The sequence below is a fragment of the Alexandromys fortis genome, unplaced genomic scaffold (genome assembly GCF_014885135.2).
Source record: "Alexandromys fortis isolate MF-2015 unplaced genomic scaffold, M_Fortis_MF-2015_v1.1 scaffold_110, whole genome shotgun sequence".
Taxonomy (NCBI): Eukaryota; Metazoa; Chordata; class Mammalia; order Rodentia; family Cricetidae; genus Alexandromys; species Alexandromys fortis.
The window spans coordinates 1,418,424-1,432,793 of NW_026068014.1; positions in this window are offsets into that span (position 1 = coordinate 1,418,424).

Below are 14,370 nucleotides of genomic sequence, written 5' to 3' on the forward strand. Positions count from 1 at the left end.
AAAAAAAAAAAAAAAAAAAGGTAGCAGTGGAATTGACCAAGCATGCTGATGCAGAAGTTTAAAGTGACATTGCTGTATAATGCATAGCATGGAAGCCTAACTGTGGTTTGTTACTGGGCACAAGGCAGCCTTTCTGCATAATGCTCTTATGTTGCAATAAGGGGGCGAGCGTGTGTTTCAAAGTCACAGTGCTTAGGCTGAAATCTGGGCTCATCGCTTCCTGCTCATGTAAGGTCGAGCAGGACCTTAACCTTTCTTTGACCTATATTCCTCAGTGAATGAGAAAGACATAACAGCAGTAGCAACCGTTCTGCTTCAGTAGCGCTCAGGTAAGCCAGACGATGCTGGAAAGCCTGGAAACATGCGAGGCTCATCATAGCCTCTTCTGCACTGTGTGTGTTTAGTGGATGCTACTTGCTGCCATTCACAGCTACGCTCCCAAACACCTGGGGGGAAACTAGGACTATGTTTTAGCCACGGCAGATTTTCATAGGCGCATTGAACCAGCAGCAGTGTGGGGGTGGCTTTTATATAATTTCCTTGCAAATCACGCGGTGCTCTCTGTTGTTCGGGGCTGCACTAAGCTAGTCCCTACATCCCCAGCTGACTATGAGAGCCTGTAAATCTGTGCAGCATGGTCCCCAGGGCTGGAGAGAGACAGGCATTCGGCAGGACCACACTCAAGCCTGCTTTCCTTCAGGCCCAGAGCCCCAGCAGCAAGGAGCCTAGGGCACTGGAAGGAGACTTCAGCCCCACATTGTGCTCAGTAAACACGGACTCTTATTGTCCCTCAACGGCCCATTTCCTTTAGCTAAAGTAAGGTTTCTTCACTACCATTTTTGCTTATCTTACTCTGTTTTAAAACACCAAAGAGATGAAGCCATAGTAAGTTACCTGTATATTGGATTACTTCATTTATTTTGTTTATTTTCATCTTGGCTACTGTTGGGGACAAAATAATGAGCTACTGAAGTTGGGTAGTCTGAGTAGGGTTTGTTCGTTTTTTTGTTTTGTGTGTAATTTTTATTTTGGTTTCAGGACATTTTTTATTCTGTGGATTTTTTTTTTAATTTTTTTAAAACAATCTTATTTTACATACCAATCCCAGTTTCCTCTCCCTCCTGTCCTCTCACTCCCCCTACCTTCTCCCCATCCAACCCCTACCCACTCCTCAGAAAGGGAGAGGGCTCCCACAGGAAGGGGGGCCACTAGCAGTGGAACCAGTATTTATCCCTAGTGCAAGAACTGAGCAGAGTCTGTAACGGGAGTGGTGACTGAGAATGAGCAGGGCACGTGGTCCTCTGCCGGAGACTGTTAATCCCGCTGGTGGTGAATAAGACCACCACAATTTAAAGTTAAATATAAGGCAACTTTTAATTAACTACTGGCCAAGTTGATGGGCTCTCTGGCCGCGTTCAACTCTGGTTTCCCAGAAAAATGGCCCAGAGTCACAGTTTGTAGTGGTTTGAGTACTTCCCATCAGGTCCAATCAGGGGCAAGCATACCCCTGATGTATTTCCTACCTCTTGCCCACATGTGATTGGGCACACCCAGGTCAAAGTCTTGTTAAGAGGAGTGAAAAACCTGTGGCGTGTTATCTGCGTCCAGCTTTCCAGGAACTGTCTGTCTTTGAGCAAGAGGCTTGCAGGTCAGAGGCATTTTTGATTCATGGATCTCTAAGGCATAGTAATTAAAACTTAAAATGTAACTTTGGCTCCCACAAGACTAGCTTGGTTGGCGAGGTGGATCATGTTTTCAGGTCCCAAGGAGGCCGTGTGGAGTCATCAGGGGAAGGAGGCCCAGACACAGTCTGAGAGTGAATTGGGATGACTGCCTATGCCATTGATTGAAAAAAGGCATTTTTCAATCACACCTTTTCTGTAGTCACATCACACACATAGCTTAGCCATACTCAGTAGCTTAGCCCCAGGCAGGACTGAAAGCAGACTCAGTGATTCAGGGACCGGAAGTGACCAGTAGCTTTATTATAGCATTTTCCCTGCGATGAAAGCGTAAGTACCTAAGTGCCTATTGTTCTCAAAGGTGCAGTAGCTCTGTGAGGAGACCTCCTGCATCAATGAAAACGCCACAGGTTCCTCCTGTCAGAACCAAGGCGAATGACAGCTTTAGCAGACAGGAACTTTCCTCAAACCCCATAGGGAATGGAGCCCCTTATCCAAATGTCTGAGTCTGGGAAAAGGACTTCTGGGGAGCACACTCTACTCCACCACAGTTTAAGAGCAGTTTGCTCCTCATCGTGTCCTTTTCTGTCATAGTCTTACTCTATGGACCTGTGCCCTCCGTACACCTCCAAAAGGGAAGGTCCTGATGTCTTACCCTTTCTCCATTATACTGGACCATTCTGTTTTCTCTATACTTCTTAACTGAGCTGTTGCCCTTAATGGCCTCAGGCTCTGGATCTGGACAGTAGGCATTTCATCCTTGGAATCAGGTGTGTCTAGTACATCTCTAACTGGTACAGGAGAATTGTTTGTATTCTGTCAATCATGTTTTAAATTAAACAATGATTGGCCAGGCAGGAAGTGTAGGTGGGAAAACCAGACAGGAAGTAGAAATGACACAAGAAGAATTCTGGGAAGGAGGAAGTTGATCCTCCCACTCCTGCCCAGACCACCAAAGCAGCAGGATGTGACCTGCCAGCTGAAAAAGGTACTGAGACACATGGCTAACATAGATCAGAATAATGGGTTAATATTAGCTACAAGAGCTAATAAATAGCCTGACCTAATGGGCCAATCAGCTTTATAACATATAGAGATCTCTGTGTGATTTTCTTTGGGACTTGCCGGCTGTGGGTACCAGGCCAATCAGAAAACACCAACAAGCCAGCCCCCTCATGTTACATCTAACTTTCCTGTTCTTGGCATAATTAGGAGGGCACCATGGGATTTTTGGTTTCCAAGTCGTGAGGATATTTTTATGAAGAATTATTCTGTTTAAAGAGGTTGCCAATTTATACATTTTCATCCTTCAAAGCCAATGCAGAATCTCCCAAAGAAAAAGGCATAAAGGAACTCTCATAACACATAGTGAGAATCATTAAAATGGAAATAAAAAGGTACTGGGGAAGTGCGGTCTGCAGTGTCAAGATGCTGGAACTGTGTCGGGCAGCAATGACGGTCATGCGGTCTACACCAGTTCTCCACACTAGCACCTGTGAGAGCCACTGCTACCCTAGGCCAGAGGACTCACAAAGAAACACAGTAAGATGGCATCTTACTAGAACTTAGGAACTTCCTTCTCTATTCATGCTGGGAACAAGAAGAATCAAGAAAATTGTAGGTTGGAACAACTATGACTGTATAAGTAAATGATAAAGATAGCAAACCCAAATATAATGTTTTATATGTTGTATAAAATATACATAGCATATGGTTATGTAACAGGTATATATTTAATATCTGTATATGTATAGGATATATGTATAGGATAATTTTTTGTGTATATTATATATTTATCTGTAACATATACTGTAAAATATGTATATGCAAGAAAACAAATACGGTACAGGAAATGACTAATTCACCATTAGAAAGCCTGGCAATGAAGTTGGCCAAGATAACACATCAAAAGCAAAAGAAGCTCTCGTGACTTTCACCCACACCTGCTCTCCCAGCTGTGTTTCTGGGGAGACTGATAAGCTGTTCCTAACATTCCTATGAAAATTCACAAGAACCAAAGAGTCAAAATAATTCTGACAAAATGCACACTTTAGAAACCTCATCCACTCCAATATCAACAGTAACTACAAAGCTAGAGTAATCAAAACTGCCGCACTGACGTAAGGCCAGATGTGCAGACGCACGGGCTAGAACTGAGAATCCAGAAATAAAACCCCTGACTTGCAGCTAGTGCGCTTAACAATTCAAAGTGGGAAGTGGTCTTCTCGCCTGAACAATGCTAGAACACACAGAGAGACAGACAGATAGACACCTAGTAGACTACAAGTATAAATCTAAAAGCTAAGACGATACAAAAAGAAAATCTTGGAAGAAAACAGAGAAGTAAATTTCAAGATCTTCAGTAAGGCAAAATGTTGACAAAGGAAAAAATTGATTTTGAAATCTTGTTTAATTTGAACACTCTATTTACATCAGCGAAAATGATCAGTAAAGTGAAAACACACCCACGGAGTGAGAGGAAGTGTTTGATTAGCTTATCACTGATAATAGGCTTGTAGCCAGGGGATACATTTAAGGTTCTTATTATTAATAAATGAAAGTTGTAAAATGAGTAAATATCTGAATATTACAGATAAATATAGTATATATATTATATAGAAGTATGTATTCTATAAAATATTTATATAATATATGTGTATATATTTCTCCAAAGAAAACACATGAATGGCCAAGAATCACATGAAAAGCTACTCAAAGTCATTAGCCATGGAGCAAAGGCAAACTCTAAGTGAGGCACTACTTTATGTCCTCTAAGTAGTTACGATTCTAAAAGATAGCTTAAAGTACGGGATTGGTATCCTCATATATTACTTTGGGGAATAAAAAGTTATTCACATAGAAAAATAGCCTACGGTTGTTCTGAATATCAAAGAGTTGCTGTAGGCTCCATCCCTAGGCATGCATACACACACACACACACACACACACACACACATATACTTAAGATGTGTGCTTACATAAAACCTATATATGAATGTTCATAGAAGCATTATATATAGACTTTTAAAAAGCAGAGAAACTGGGTTGGTGTTAAGTCTCTGCACTGGAAGTCTTGCTGGGTTGCAGGAGATGGCCAGTTCAGGTTCCTTGTTTCTCACTGCTAGTAGTCTTAGCTAGTGTCACCTTCATAGATTCCTGGGAGTGTCCATTGCACTGGGTTTCTAGCTCATCCCAGAGATGCACCTAGCTTCCAGTTGTGTCTTCCAGTACTCTCTCCCTTCATCCTCCTCTGACATAACCCCTCCTGTTCCCATGCCTATCCCCCATCTAGGACTACCTGTGATGTCTATTCTATTTCTTTCACAGAGAGACTCCTGTGTTCCTCCTTGGACCCTCCTTCTTTGGGTCTGTGAATTATAGTAGGTTATCCTTTGTTTTATGACTAATATCCACCTATAAATGAGCACATACCATATTTGTTGTTCTGAGTCTGGATTAACTAACTCAGGATTATCTTTTCTAATTCCATCCATTTGCCTTCAAATTTCATGATGTCATTTTTACTTCATTATTTTTTATTTAAATAACATTTTTTTTCATTTATATTACATACCAGCCAGTTTTTCTTCCCTACTCTCCTCCCACCTCCTTTCCTTTCCCATCTACCTCCACCCCATCCACTCCTCTTCCATCTCCATTCAGAAAGGGGCATTTGTTGAATATGCTCTCTTTTTTTCTATTGTATAATTTTGACTTCTTTGTCAAAAATCATGTGTTTATAAGTATGTAAATTTAATGCATGGTCTTTGATTCAATTGCACTGATCCTTGTGTCTGTTTTTATGCCAATACCAAGCTGTTCTTACTACTATAGCTCTATAGCAGAGCTTAAAGTCAGGGATGGTGATTCCTCTGTAGGCTCCTTTATTTTATAGGATTATTTCAGTGATCCTGGGTTTTTGGTCGTTGTTGTTGTTTCTGATTTTGTTGGTTTGGATGCTCTCTCTCTGTCTTTTGATTAGTTTGGATAAGTGTTTGTCAATCTTGTTGATTTTCTCAAAGAACAAACTCTGTTTCGTTGATTCTTTGTGTTGTTATTGATTTCATCTCTGAGTTTAATCATTTCCTACTGTCTACTTCTCCTTGGTGAACTTGCTTCTTTTTGTTCTAGAGCTTTCAGGTGTGCTGTTAAGTCACTTGTGTGAGATTTCTCCAAATACTATATGTGGGCACTTAGTGCTATAAACTTTCTTCTTAGCACTGCTTTCAGGGTTCCATAGGTTTGGGTATGTTGTACACTCGTCTTCATTGAAATCTAGGAAGTCTTTAATTCTTTCTTTATTTCTTCCTTGACCCAGTGGTAATTCAGATGAGAATTATTCAGTTTCCTTGAGTTTTTAGGCTTTCTGTAGTTTGAGTTGTTGTTGAATTCTAACTTTAACTTTTGGTGATCCAATAAGACACAGGGGCTTATTCCAATGTTTTGTATCTGTTGAGATTTGCTTTGTGACCAAATATGTGGTCAGTTTTGGAAAAGGTTTTATGAGGTACTGAGAAGAAGGTATATTCCTTTGTATTTGGGTAGAATGTTCTGTAGATGTCTCTTAAGTCCAGTGGAGTCACAACATCTGCTAGTTTCCCTTATTTCTTTGTTAATTTTCTGTTTGGTTGACCTGTCCATTGGTGAGAGTGGAGTGTTGAAGTCTCCTACTATTAGTGTGTGGGGTTTGATGGGCAACTTAAGCTTTAATAATCTTTCTTTTACAAATGTAGGTACCCTTGTATTTTGGGCATAAATGTTCAGAATGAAGACTTCATATTGATGAATTTTTCCTGTGATAAATATGAGATGTCCTTCTTCAACTCTTTTGATTAACTAATTTGAAGTCTATTTTGTTTGATATTAGGATAGCTACACGGGCTTGTTTCTTAGGTCCATTTGACTGGAAAATCTTCTCCTAACCATTTAACTCTAAGATAATGTCTGTCTTTGAGTTTGAGGTGCATTTCTTGTATGAATTCTGTTTTTGGATCCATTCTGTAACCCTGTGTCTTTTTATAGGTGAATTGAGTCCATTGATATGAAAAGATAGTCATGTCATTCTTTAGGTTGGGAAAGTTTTCTTCTATGATTTTGTTGAATATCTTTTCTGTGTCTTTGAATTAGAATTCTTCAACTTCTATCCCTTTCATTGTTAGGTTTTGTCTTTTCATGGTCTCCCAGATTCCTGAATGTTTTGTGTTAAGAATTTTTGGAATTTAACATTTCTTTGACCAATGAATCTATTCCTCTATTGTATATTCAACACCTGAGATTCTCTCTTCTTCTTGAATTCTGTTGATTATGCTTGTATCTGTAGTTCCTGTTTGTTTACCCAGATTTTCCATTTATAGACTTTCCTTGGTTTGTGTTTTCTTTATTGCCTCTATTTCAATTTTCAAGTCTTGAACTGTTTCCTTCATCTGTTCGATTGTTTCTTCCTTGACTTTCTTGGCTTTCTCTATGGGATTTATTTATTTCTTCCATTTTTTGTTTTTCTTTCCCTTAATGTCTTTAAGGGGATTCCTTATTTTTTCTTTAAGTGCCTCTATCATCTTCATAAAATTATTCTTGAGGTTGTTTTCTTCTGCTTCATGCTGTGACATTTAATTTGTATATTAATAAATAAAGCTTGCCTGAAGATCAGAACACAAAACAACCACACTAGCCAGTCAAACAGGCCAGGCAGTAGTGACACACACGTTTAATCCCAGCAGCCTCACTAGTTAGCCATAGAGACCAGATGGTAGTGGTGCATGACTTTAATCCCAGCACTAGAAAGGAATATAAGGCAGGATGAGACAGAAACTCACTCTCTCTCAGTATGAAGATTTCATAGAGGTAAGAGATCTCTAGTGGCTTGACTGACTTGCTTTTCTGATCTTAAGGTTGAACCCCAATATCTGTCTCTGGGTATTTATATTCATGTTTTAACTTCATTGGCAATGAGATGTTCAGGTCTTGCTATTGTTGAACCACTATGTTCTGGTGGTGCTATATTGCTTTTGATGTTGTTGAATGTATTGTTACACTGATGTATATGCATCTTTTTTCCCATCAGGCGACACTGATCTTGCAGGGGATGTTTGACCAGGAAAGGGGTGCAGGGTGCAGGATTTGGTGGGTTTGGGCAACAGAGTGATTCTTGAAGGTTACAGTGGCCAATGGGTAGGGAGGGTGGACCAGCCTGCCAGGAAGACCCTTATCTGCTAGCTGTCTGCTGAGGCTGAGATGAGAGGAAGAGAGGCATGGGATGTACTCTGGGGCTTAGGGCCAAGGGATTGGGGCAGTTTAGCTGGGAGACTACGTACTCACCTCTTCCAGTTGGTACAGGCAGTGCTTATGTCTCTAAGATCTGCTGCTCTTGAGCCGGATATTTGGCCAGTGGGAGGGTGATGGGTTCAGTGGGTTTGGGAGGCAGAGGGGGTCTTGCAGGTTTCAGTGCTCAATGTGTGGGGACAGTGGAGAGTATTTCCTTTTAAGATGTCAATGATGTTCTAAAATTACACATGGTGGGGTGATGACCTATGTTAACATATGAAAAAACATTCAAGGCAATCCATGAGGTATCTAAGACATGTCCTGTTTGATAGGATAGTGCAGAGTGTGACCAAAAAATATGTGTAGAACCAACTAACACACAACCTGGTGCTGCCTACCTATCCTGCATGAGACTGCGCACAGCACATCTTGTCAGGGACTGAGGTCTAGAGTGGTGTAGCAGATGACTTCCTGCTGATGACTTCTTAATCCTAACTACAAGGGATCCATCTCTTTAGCTGTGTGTATTATATATACAGGGTTGTATACAATTGATGTTAATTCATTCTCTTATATATTACTCCATTGCATTGTTTTCTTTTGGCTTTTCTAGACAGGGTTTCTCTGTGAAGCCTTGACTGTTCTGAAACTAACTCTATAGACGAGGCTGGCCTCAAACTCAGTAGTATCTGCTTGCCTTTGCCTCCCAAGTGCTGGGATGAGGAGCATACGCTGCCACTGCCAGGCTTATTATTCCATTTCTTAATGTATTGACTCTAATCATTCATGAAACGTGATGTGATAACCTTGCTGGGTGTGTGTGTGTGTGTGTGTGTGTGTGTGTGTGTGTGTTAGACATTGTGCCAAACATTAGCTTTCAAAGATAAAATGCTTTCTTGTTTTGTTTTGTGTTTGTTAAGGAACCAGCTGATTGTTTTCAAAAATGGTGAGAATAAAGTGGAGGATTCATTCTTTCACCCTACTATACTATAAAAGCTATGAAGAAGTTTCTCCATACCTGTCTAGCTAACTAACAAAATATTAAAATTAAACCATCACTGTTCCACCTCCCCCAATGAAGCAATAAATCTAGGCTACATTCATTAGTGGCTACTCAGACCACAAAAAGAAATAAGCCAGAAACTGTTGCTCCTTAATGGTCTTGTACCATGTACCATGTAGGAAATTCTTGCCAAAAACAAAGTTGAACAAGTTTTTTTAATTCAAGTAATAATCTAGAAAAAATATACAGGTCACAGGGATATGATAAATGATAACATAATCCCGAATGCCTAGCCATGGGGCATGCTGGAGAAGAACACCCAGACACACTCTAAAATAAGAAAAGCAAATTGTAACTGATGGATGAAAAGAATATTAAGAAACATCAACCAGTGGCAATTTATGGGCATTCCTTGAATTCACATAAATCTTTTGTTTTTACTTTGCTACAGAGTTTTCTTTTTATTAAATTATTTTATTTATTTTACATATCAGCCACAGTTTCTCCTGCCTCCTCTCCTCCAGTTCCCTCTCCCCACCTCCTTTCTACCCATCTGCCATCCATTCTTTAAAAAGGATAAGGCCTCCATGCACAAAACTCAAGTCCAAATGGATCAAAGACCTCAATATCAGTCTGAACACACTGAACCTGATAGAAGAGAAAGTGGGAAGTACCCTACAACAGATGGGCACAGGCGATCGCTTCCTATGTATAACCCCAGCAGCACAGACATTAAGGGCAACATTGAATAAATGGGACCTACTGAAACTGAGAAGCTTCTGCAAAGCAAAGGACACTGTCACTAAGACAAAAAGGCAACCCACTGACTGGGAGAAGATCTTCACCAACCCCGCAACAGACGAAGGTCTGATCTCCAAAATATATAAAGAACTCAAGAAACTGGACATTAAAATGCTAATTAACCCTATTAAAAAATGGGGCACTGACCTGAACAGAGAATTCTCAACAGAAGAAATTCAAATGGCTAAAAGACACTTAAGGTTATGCTCAACCTCCTTAGCGATCAGGGAAATGCAAATCAAAACAACTTTGAGATATCATCTTACACCTGTCAGAATGGCTAAAATCAAAAACACCAATGATAGCCTTTGCTGGAGAGGTTGTGGAGAAAGGGGTACCCTCATCCATTGCTGGTGGGAATGCAAACTTGTGCAACCACTTTGGAAAGCAGTGTGGCGGTTTCTCAGGAAATTCGGTATCAATCTACATAAATCTAATTTTAAAAATTGTGAGCCAGTCAGAGAAGTTTGAATTCTGGGTTGATGACAGAAAGGGTTGGTTTGGTTATAGTTAGATAATATATGAGCCATAGTCCTTGTTGTCATAAAGTTTTCAGTGAGTGGGAGAAATGCATGGGTTTAGAAGGAAGATTAAGATGTAACTTGAGAGAGAATTGTCTTAAGACCTAAGTATTGTGGGAATGCAGGAAGAATATCAATAAGGAAGCTGGAGGGAATAAGCCCTGTTAAGAGAGAGATGAGGTTTGCAGGATGAGGAGTGTGCCAGAGGAATCAGGAAGGAGGGAGCTCCAACGTCAGCAAGCACTGTGACCACAGTCAAAAGGTGAACTAACAGGATGCGTTCTGAGGAGTGTGGACTTCTGAGCACAGCTACAAGGTGAGCAGGCGCCAAGAGATGGGTTAGAGAAATGGGCTTGCTGGAGAGCATGCAGGCTCTTGGTCACTTCCACAAAGAGAACAATGGACTTCATGAGTTGTTCTGAGAGAGGAGAAATGTTATAGAGTACTTAAAGTGGATTTCTTTTTGAAAGATGCAAAGTTCAGCAGGATGGACCAGGCTGAATTTTTTTCCAGGTAAACAGAAACGTAAACTCAGCATTCCTCAGAAATCTTAAAATACAAAATTTTATTTGTCAGGAAAACCACTGCTTGCCTTCTCACCCCCCAAGATCAAATACCTTGGGCAAATTGCATCTAGTCCCAGATTAACCTGTATAAGACTGTGTACATCCCCACATAACCCCCAGGCTATCCTGGCCCCCATGCCTCCTCCTGCTGCTACCTACCCCAGTAAAACTGACAAGGCTTTTTCTGCCCAAAGTGGTGGGGCAGGGGAGGATGGATGGATGCAAATTCAGCATAGTTTGGGAATGCCTGAGGCAGGTGGAAGATCTGGCCCAGAGGTCATAAGAGCAGGAGAGCTGTCCCTGCCCCTCATGAGCTGCAGCACTCAGGAGAGTGGTCCCTGAACTTTCCCTGAGCAGCACAGTAAAGCTGGCTCTGAAGTGAAGGTGTAGATGTGGGAGAACCAACCCCGAGGATGAGGAGAATAAGCAAGAGAAATGAACCGGCCCCTTGCTGGTCTCTGCAAGGTGTAAACTAAACTAGACAGGGCAATGCTGAGGAGCCCACCCTAGTGGTGAAGTCAAGGGAGAGCAGGCATGCTTGGGCTAATCAACCAGACCAGGGTTATGTGTTGGCCCACCCCAACATCCACCCCATCTGTGATCTGCTGGAACAGGAAGGGGTAGAGAGGTGAGTCCTGTGGACCCAGGGCTACAGGGTCTCCACGACACAAAGCAAGAATGGGATGTCCAGAAGAGTCCTACTGAGGGCCTAGTGTAGATGGTGTAGCGGAAACCAGGGGCCGCGAAACAGACAATGATTCTTTTTGATAAACGACTGCATATAAACACATATGGATAAAAAGGGATTTACTGTGTGGCTCACTGTGTCAGAATGCAGTTTCCGTGACAAGATTTTCCTTTCCTCCCCCTCCCTCTTCTCTTACATTTTATTTTGTTTTATTTTGGAGTAGGGAGGAAGATGGGTGGGATTGGGAGGCATGATGTGAAAGACACAAAGAATAAATTTTTTTAAAAATGCTTGGTACATCTCTCCTTCAAACATTCTCATCAGTATTGCAACCAACAAGCAACCACACATCTTCACAATGATAACTGTTTTAATCACTTATGTAATATATCTAAGCGCTGCAAATCTGAGAGAGCAAACGAAGTGACTACTTCACTATGGATCCAGTATGACATAGTTTGGCTGGCTTCCTCAGCTTCCCTGTGAGGGAATCCTTCTGCCCTTGATTACAGATGTGCTGCAGCTTGCTTCAAGATCCTGCCTTGATTTCTGTTCAGTGATGGAATATGACCTGGAACTGTGAGGTGGTTTGAAAGAAAATGACCCCCAAAGGAAGTGTGGATTTGTTGAAGGAAGTGTTACTGATTATACCACAGCAGAATTGTGTCACTGTGGGAACAGGCTTTGATGTCTCATATATGCTCAAGATACCTACCAGTGTCTCAGACCACTTCCTGTGCCTGTAAATCAAGATGTAGGAATCCCAGCTGCCTCTCCAACACCATGTCTGCCTGCATGCTACCACAGGCTCTGAACAGTAAGGGAGCCACCCCAATAAAATGTTTTCCTTTATAACAGTTGTGGTCATAGTGTCTCTCCACAGCAGCAGAAACCCTAATTAAGACAAACTGTAAGTCAAGGAAGGAAGAGCTTGTTTTGGCTCACAGTGTGGGGAGTCCAGTCCATCATGGCAGGGAAGTCAGGGAGCATGTGGGAGCTAAGGCCGGGCACTCATGAGTAAAAATAAGCCTCTGTCTGTGTGTGATTGATTTGGGAGCTGGGTGGTGGGCCCCCACCCCACAAAAGAACCAAAAGAGAAAAAATAGTAAAAACCAAGAATGACAAATCTTACAAGATTTTCTCATGTAAAAAAAATATTTATGACAAAATAAATAAATGATAAATAAAGACCAAATGGCAAATTGGGTGAGAAATACGAGACAAATTAAAAGCCAAAGGAAAAATGAGTAAACCCAATCCAAACTGCCCCCCTTAGAAAGAGCAGACATTTCCTTCCCTTCCTTAAACATGGTGTCGATGAGTCTGTTTAAAACAATGTTTTGTTGTTTTGTTTTCGGAACAACCTGGTTTTTCTTCCACAATATTTTACACAGACAAAAGAAGCTTATTTTTTAAAATAAAGCAAGAGATAATTTTTAATCTTTGCTCAGTAACCTATTATTAGACAATAAGAAATATTTAGAAAAATGAAGAAAAACTTCCCCACTGTAATTTCAGAAAATGCTACTCTTTTCTAATATATATTAATGGCCTCTTCTAAATAGACTAAGCCTATTAGGTAAATATATCATTCTCCATTTAAAACCATTTTTCTATCTTAATTCAATTCTGTTAGGCTATAACAATGTGTCTTATACTTCCACAGAAATACTTTAGATGATTCTACAATTCCACTCTAATGGCATCCTTGGTGCTCAAGCATGGCCTTGGCTTCCCTTTCCACAGTCTCACGAAATAACTCCTTGAGAAATCATCCATGTCCTCCTGGATAAGGATAAGGGCGAACACCATCCGGAACTAGGAGGACCGGCTGACTGGTGATACATCAAATGGGTACTGCCCTTTTCAGATGAGTCGCCCTGGAGTGTTGAGGGCATAGTTCTCTGACACATGCAATTTAGGACATACTTAGATCTCTATGAGTTGCCCTCAAAATCTTTTAACAATTTTATGTGGGATTCCCCCCTGTATGCTGTGAATATGTTTTATTACCATTGGTTAATAGAGAAACTGTTTTGGCCTAAGGCAGGGCAGAATACAGCAAGGCAGGAAATTTAAGCAGAGATTGAAGGGGAATGAAAACAGAGTCAGAGAGACTCCATGTAGCTGCCCAAGAAACAAGAGGTAACAACTTATGAGCCTCGTGGTAAAATATAAAATAATAGAAATGGATTAATTTAAGATGTAAGAGCTAGCTAGGAATACGCCTAAGTCACTGGCCAAACAGTGTGGCAATTACTATAGTTTTTATGTGATTATTCGGGTTTTAGAAGCCTGGAAACTAAAGCACGGTCTCTGATTACAACAACTGCTTTGAAGTGTGGTGGTTACATGCTTCTCTTTTTTAAGTGGCTTTGATATTTGAGCTGTTTCCTTTCCTTAAATATACAAATAGATCATGCAAACATTTCTATCTTAAAAATGACAAAAAATTTGAAGTGGAAAGAAGGGTCATGAAAGAAGGTTAGAGAGTCTGAACTACCATTTTATCATAATAACTATTCAACTACCCTCTATAATGCAATGGACTATTTTCAAAAGTTCAGTAGGGGGAAGCTGGAGAGATGGCTCAGAGGTTAAGAGCATTGCCTACTCTTCCAAAGGTCCTGAGTTCAATTCCCAGCAACAACATGGTGGCTCACAACCATCTGTAATGGGGTCTGGTGCCCTCTTCTGACCATCAGGCATACACACAGATGGAATGTTGTATACATAATAAATAAATAAATATTTTTTTAAAAAAAACAAGCTCAGTAAGACAGAAGTCCTGATTAACTACCAGAACTCTGAATTGCCAGCAATTCCATAAAAGCTGAGCTAAAGGTGA